General features: G+C 37.0%; 1 pseudogene; it reads left to right on the top strand.

The window, feature by feature from the left end:
* Positions 1-6,561: 6,561 nt before the first annotated feature.
* On the top strand, positions 6,562-7,147 carry LOC105824244 (annotated as a pseudogene).
* Positions 7,148-7,351: the final 204 nt, after the last annotated feature.

The raw sequence follows: 7,351 nt of genomic DNA, 5'->3' as shown, positions 1-7,351 counted from the left end.
TAATAAATATCGGAGCAGAAATAAATTAAATAGGTACTGGAAAAACAATACAAAAGAGCAATGAAACTAAGACTTGGTTTTTTGAAAAGATAAACAAAATTGGCAAACCTTTAACTGGACTAAGATAAAAAGAGAGAAGATTCAAATATATAAAATCAGTAATGAAAGAGGAAACATTACAACTGATACCACAAAAATATACAAGATCGTAAGAGACTATTATGAAAAATTTTATGCCAGCAAATTAGATAACCTAGAAGAACTTGACAAATTCCTGGAAATATACAACCTACTGAGACTAAATCATGAAGAAACAGAAAATCAGAGCAAACCAATAATGAGCAAGGAAATTGAATCAGTAAATAAAAGGTCTCCCATCAAAGAAAAGCTCAGGGCCTAATGGCCTCACTTCTGATTTTTACCAAATATTTAAAGAAGAACTAATACCAATCCTCAAACTCTTTCAAAAAATTAAAGAGGAGGGAATACTTCCAAACTTATTTTATGAGGCCAGCATTACCAAAATGATACCAAAGCCAGACAAGGGCACTACGAGAAAAGAAAATTATAAGTCAATCTCCTTGATGAACATAGATGCAAAAGTCCTTAACAAAATACCAGTAAACAAAATTCAACAACACATTAAAAAGATCATTCACCATGATCAAATGGGATTTATCTCAGGTATACAAGGATAGTTCAACAAACACAAATAACTTAATGTGATATACCACATTAACAAAATAAAGGACAAAAACTACATGATCATCTTAATAGATGCAGAAAAGGGATTTGAAAAAATGTCACATTCTTTCATGATAAAAACTCTCAACAAATTAGATATAGAAGGAATGTGCCTAAACACAATAAAGGCCATATATGATAAGCTCATAGCTAACATCATACTCAATGGTGAAAAGCTAAAATCTTTTCCTCTAAGATCAGGAACCAGAGAAAGATGTCCACCCTTGTCACTTCTACTCAACATAGTACTGGTAGTCCTAGCCTGAGCAATTAGGCAAGAGAAAAAAATAAAAGCCATCCAGATTGGAAAGGAAGAAGTTAAATTGTCTCTCTTTGCAGATGACATGATCTTATATATGAAAAACCACAAAGACTCTACCAAAAAGTGTTAGAACTAATACATGGATTCAGTAAAGTTGCAGGATCCAAAATAAACATAAAAAATTAGTAGCATTTCTATATACTAACAATGAATTATCCAAAAAAGAAATCAAGAAAATAATACCATTTATAATAGCTACAAAAAATAAATACTTAGGAATAAATTTAACTAAGGAGGTGAAAGATTTGTACATTGAAAACTATGCAACATTGATGAAAGAAATTGAAGTAGATATAAATAAATGAAATATCACATGTTCATAGATTAAAAGAATTATTATTGTTAAAATGTCCATACCACCTGAAGCGATGTACAGATTCAATGCAATTCCTATCAAAATTCCAATGGCATTTTTCACAGAAATATTAATTAAAAAAGCAATCTTAAAATTTGTATCGAACTGCAAAAGACTACAAATAGCCAAAGCAGTCTTGAAAAAAAAAATAACAAAACTGGAGGTATCACAGTACCTGATTTCAAAATCTACTACATAGCTATAGTATTCAAAACAGTATAGTCCCAGGGATGAATAGACACAAAGAAAGACCATGTGAGGACACAGTGAGAAGGTGCACATTTGAAAGGCAAGGAGAGATGCCTCAGAAGAAATCAAATCTAGTGACATCTTGATCTAGGACTTCCAGCTTCCAGAAATGTGAGAAAATAAATGTCTGTTGTTTAAGTCTCTTATTCTGCGGTACTTTGTTGCAGCAGCCTAGCAAACTGTTAATAATACTCCATGATAATAACCCAGATTTTCATCAGATTTAGCTTCTGAATCCTATAGGCATTCAATAAATATTTCTCTTTTTTAGTGAAGAGAGGGCCAAATGGAGAAATGAGTGTACAGTTAGTGGATGGAGGCAGTTAATTTATATATCTAATGGTCTCTATTGAGAAAGGATTTAGATATGCCAGGGCCACCCTGTTTCAGGAAAACCTTGTGCATAGCATCAATAAATTTTTCTAAGAATAACACTCCATACTGGTTTCAAGTTTTACTACATAAGGGAGGCAGAAGAACTAGACAGGCTGTCAGAATAAGGTAAGATTTCAGAGCAAAAACTTCAGAAACAGAAAGACCTGGGTTTGGTTCCTTCTCATCTCTAGGTACCTCATTTGTAAATTAAAAATAATAATGGTATCTACATCGGACGGTTTGTGGGAAAGGTTATATTAGGTATTTCGTGAATAGCAGGCCTAACCCATGAGAATTAATTTCCCTATCAGAATTTTCTCCAAACTACAAAAGGCTATGGCAACTAAAAGTGGCAGAAAGATCTTAGTACCAATAACATTTTTGTTCACCCTGCTATCCACAAGCAGTTAGCCTCATACAATCAAGGAATGGCCTATGAAATTCTCAGTCATCACACCTGATACCTAACTTATTGCATGTTTGTAATACTGAGGTGAAAAAACAATGCAAATTATATCATACCTAGTAGCGCTCAGTAAATATTGGTGTTTGCCAATTCTTATCACCTTACCCTTACCCCCCCTGCACACACACACACACACACAAACACACACACATAATGAAACCCTACTCAAATCTAAGTCTTTTGTTTTTTAGGGAAAGTCCTCTAGCCTTAGAAGAGAGTACAAACAGATATGAATATCCCCTTTTTACTCTCTTCTTAAACTTTAAATGCAGGTTCACTAACTTCTAAGGTCTCAGTGGAGATCACATTATTGGAACCCAGGTGACATCAGCATGAATTTTCTGAAATCATTTCAGAGTATACAAGCAGAGGATTATAATAAAAAAGAAAAAAATAATACTTTAACAATGGAAACTGCATCAGAAAGCAGCTCCACAGAGCAGAACGTATTTTTCTGTCAGAAAATCTTATGGCCAGGGGTAGACTACCTGTTTCATTCCTCTATAATAAAAGAGATTAACAAATATTCAACTGCATATCTTGAAAAATACAGATACAAATCTAAACCCCTTTACACAGCATTGAAATGGAAAAAATTGTGCTCTGACCTGGCTACTGCTGTCAAGAGAGTGCAGTCTACATTTGTTACAGTAGGGGCAGCAACGTATAAGGAGTGGTGATATAGTCTAATTATATTTCCATAGAACTCTCTGATACTTGACCAAAAACAAATTCATATTAATTATACATTGAAGACAAATACTTTGGTTAGATTTTTCTGGGAATTTAGGAGGAATTCTAGGGAAATATTTGATGGCTGGGGATTATATCTCTGTTGCTTCTAAAGCTAGGTGAAATGATGCCTTCTTTTTCCCTCAGTTCTTTCCCTCTAGCTGACAGAGCCATAGACAGAAGAAATCTTGTTAGAACTCCACCATATTCAGACATGAGGCATGTTGAGGGAGGGATTGGCAGCATGGGGCCTGCAGAGAGAACAAAAGGCAGCAAGGGCAGGATTCAAGACCATTCCATACAGCGACTCTTAACTAAACCTCTAGGAAAATATTTTTGTTTACCTTTGTGTATTTATATGTGTATGCAAAAGAATTATAAGGATGAATGTATCTGTGCTTGTTTGGTTAATATCCATCCCCCATACAGTCTTGTATTTTGAATAGCAATTTTGCTTTTAACTCACAAGCTCATGAATCAAGCAGACACAGCTTCAGTTTCCTTGGTAACCGATCTCTGCTTTCTGTCTAGACTTCTGGTCATGAGAAGAGAGAAAAGAAAAAACACAGAACGGGGGAGGGAGGCCTAGAAAATGTTATCCCTTAACCCCTCCCCTTTTCTACCACAGTCAATGTCTCTACCACTACAGCCATCCCCCACCAAAAATGAACAAAGTCTATCGGTGAGACCGAGTGAGATTAATTCCACTTATGTATGCTCCTACCCCCTTGCCCTCATCTCTCCATCAATTTGGTACCAACTAGTCAACTCATTCATCTGGAATTAACTCTAAGGTTATCTTGACAAGATATCCAGAGACTAAGAACCCTCGGTAGAACAAGATATCTTTCTTTATACTCCATCCTGCCTCTCTCCGCTTCTGGAATATAGTATTCTTACCATTAATCATGGGCAAAGCCTCCATCTTTTCTTGCTCTTCTGCCCTCTCCCCTTTTGTCTACTGATATAAGTGAGGGTGGAGAAGAAAGTTGACCCATGAAAGAGATGGCAGCCAACACTTCTTCTAGAATGCCTAGGTGGCAGCTATTCCAAAACCCAGAATTTCATGTACTGCAACCACTACATTCACACTGTACTTTGAAGGGAGACTTCTTGCTGGAGCTCTGCCCCCATCTTCTCCAGTCCATCATCATAGTCTCGTTTTAAATCATTCCCATGCTACCACTCCAATCCCCAACCTCCACCATGAGCCATCCCACGATTGCCCACTCCATGGCCCTTATCACATCCTGAGGGGACTTTCTAGAAATCCAACTTTCTGAGATAAGCCTCACTGCTGGTAGGCCCCAAATATGTTTCCCTCAGACTGGCTCTGCAGTCCTTGAATCAAGATTCTCCATTTATAGAGTTAGTTTCCACAGGGTTCAAGGAAACATTTAGGTCCTCTCTTCCTTGGCCTAAAAGACTCCTATCTCTTCTAAGGACTTGGACTTCAGGGCTTCCACATTCTCTTGCATCCCTCCCTTATTCTTTCTTCCCTCCAGCTCTCTCAGTCCCAGCACTCACAGGGCTTCAAGGGAGGCGTAGAATAAAGATATCACTGCCAATATCCTTTCTGTGGAAAACAGAGTAATTAAAAGGAGGGAAACAGAGGATAAATTTTGAGGAAAGAGCTTGAAGAACTGAGGATACGTCCCCAATTTCCTCTCTACTCCCAAATGATCCAGGTGTTTCTACTCATACAAGTCCAGCCTTGCCCTCCCTTTCAGAGCCTCAGCTGTTCATATTCCTACACTGGTACTAGGACCCTACAATCTACTTCATATCGGCTAGCTTCACTCATATCCACAGATTAAAACAAACTTCTCCTAAATTATCCTGAGGTAAAGGTGAAATTTTAAAAATATAATTATATGCTAATTTGAACTAGCATTAGTAAAAACGCATATGCAGAGTTAAAGGAAGCATCCAAGTCTATACTCAGGTTAATTTACATCTTCCAATGTTTCCCTTTTAAATAAGAAAAATTAAAAGTAAATAAACTGAATTTTCAAAATTATATAGCAAGCAACTTTGAGAAGAAAAACAGAAAAAATAGCAGTCTTTGGTTTAGTAAATGGAAAAACAATTGTTAACTATTTGAAAGAAAATGTTTGAAAGTTATCTCATGTGATATATAAAAATAACTATCTATTTTATTCAGAAATTTTAAAAATAAGGAAATAGCTAAAAGAAAATATAACAAAATGTGTATCTGATGAAGTAAGAATTAATTAAAAAGGAAAAAAACACAGTGGAAATTATTCATCAATTTGATTTTGTAAGTAGTGACGAAGATGCACAGCAACCAAAATCCCATACACTGCTGATGGGACTGTAAATTGATACCACCTCTTTGAAAACTGTATGGCAGTACCTACTAACGTTGAAAATATGGCCAAGTGCAGTGGTTCATGCCTGTAATCCTAGCACTTTGGAAGGCCAAAGCCAGAGGATCACTTGAACCCAGAAGTTTGAGGCCTCAGTGAGCTATGATCATGGATGACAGAGTGAGACGGTGTCTCTAAAAAAAAAAAAAAAAAAAAGTTGAATATATAGCCCAGCAATTTACCTCTCAGATATATACCCAACAAGAATGCATACATGATATAGCACCTCTTGTATACTCCTGGATAGAGCTGGAATGCATTCTACTAAGTGAGGTATCCCAAGAATGGAAAGACAAGCACCACATGTACTCACCATCAAACTGGTATTAACTGATCAACACATAAATGCACATATAAGAATAACATCTATTGGATGTTGGGCAGCGGGGAGGGGGGAGGAGGGGACGGGTATTTTCATACACAAAGAGTGCAATGCGCACCACCCGAAGGATGGACATATTTGAAACTCGGACTTGGGGGGGCAAGGGCAACATACGTAACCTAAACATCTGTACCCCCATAATATGCTGAAATAAAAAAAAAACAAAAAAGAATGCATACATGTTTATTCAAATCACACAATTAGCCTTCAACTGGAAATTCCTCAAATGTCTATGAATAGTAGAATAGATAGATAAAATGTGGTATATTTACACAATGTAAACTATATAGTAATGAGAATAAAAGAAACTATGTACAACAACCTGGAAGAATTTCATAAACATAATGGTACATTAAAAGAATCCAGATACAAAAGATTGAATATGGTACATACTATATGATTTTACTTATATACAATCCAAACACAGGCCAAACTAATCCATGGCTTTAGAAGTCAAGATAGGAGAGCAATCCATCTGCCTGAGAGGTGTCAGCCTCCCAGCATCTTCACAGTAACCAAGGATAACTTGGAAGGGGAGCTATCATAATGGAGCATCCACGGCCCTGCAAGGACAAGGTGGGTGACCTGGTCTTTGCCAAGATGAAGGGCTACATCCACACTGGTCATCCCAGAGGGAACTGAATTCTCCAACAAAAAAAGTATCCTCTTTTTTTTTTTTGGCACCTATGACTGCATTTCTAGGTCCCAAAGACTGTTTTCCATGTAAGGAATATAAAGAAAGTTTAGAAAGTCAAACAAATAGACAGGATTTAATGAAGGATTACAGGAAATAGAAAATAACCCAGGAGTAAAGTTTACTGGACACTAGGAAATCCACCAACAGACGTCTTCAGAAACTGAGGGAGAAAGCACTGCAGATTCAAGCAGGGAGGAAGAAGCTGATAGAGTACAACATGAAAAAAGGTAAAAGAAAGAATGAAAAAACAGGCTCAAAATGGAAAAGGTCATACACTTCAAAGAAATCTTCTAAACAGTCTCTGAAATCTTTTGGAAATGAAGATGTCAATGAATGCAAAGAAGAGGAAAAAAAAGCAGTTCTGAGAGTGGAGATGCTGGCACTAACATAGGAAACACAGCTTCAAATTTGCAGAAAACCAGTGAAGGGGCCTAATCACCATAGTGAATGCTGCATATTAAAAGAAACCACAGAGCCAGGATGGTCGCTCGCGCCTGTAATCCTAGCACTCTGGGAGGCTGAGGTGGGAGAATCACTTGAGGTTAGGAAGTCCAGACCAGCCTGAGCAAGAGCAAGACCCTGTCTCTACAAAAAATAGAAAAAATTAGCCAGACGTGGTGGCATACACCTATAGTCCCA

This window comes from Propithecus coquereli, unplaced genomic scaffold (assembly GCF_000956105.1).
Source record: "Propithecus coquereli isolate 6110/MARCELLA unplaced genomic scaffold, Pcoq_1.0 Scaffold728, whole genome shotgun sequence".
Classification (NCBI taxonomy): Eukaryota; Metazoa; Chordata; class Mammalia; order Primates; family Indriidae; genus Propithecus; species Propithecus coquereli.
Note: the sequence above shows the minus strand (reverse complement) of the source record. Positions and strands in the feature narration are given on the sequence as shown.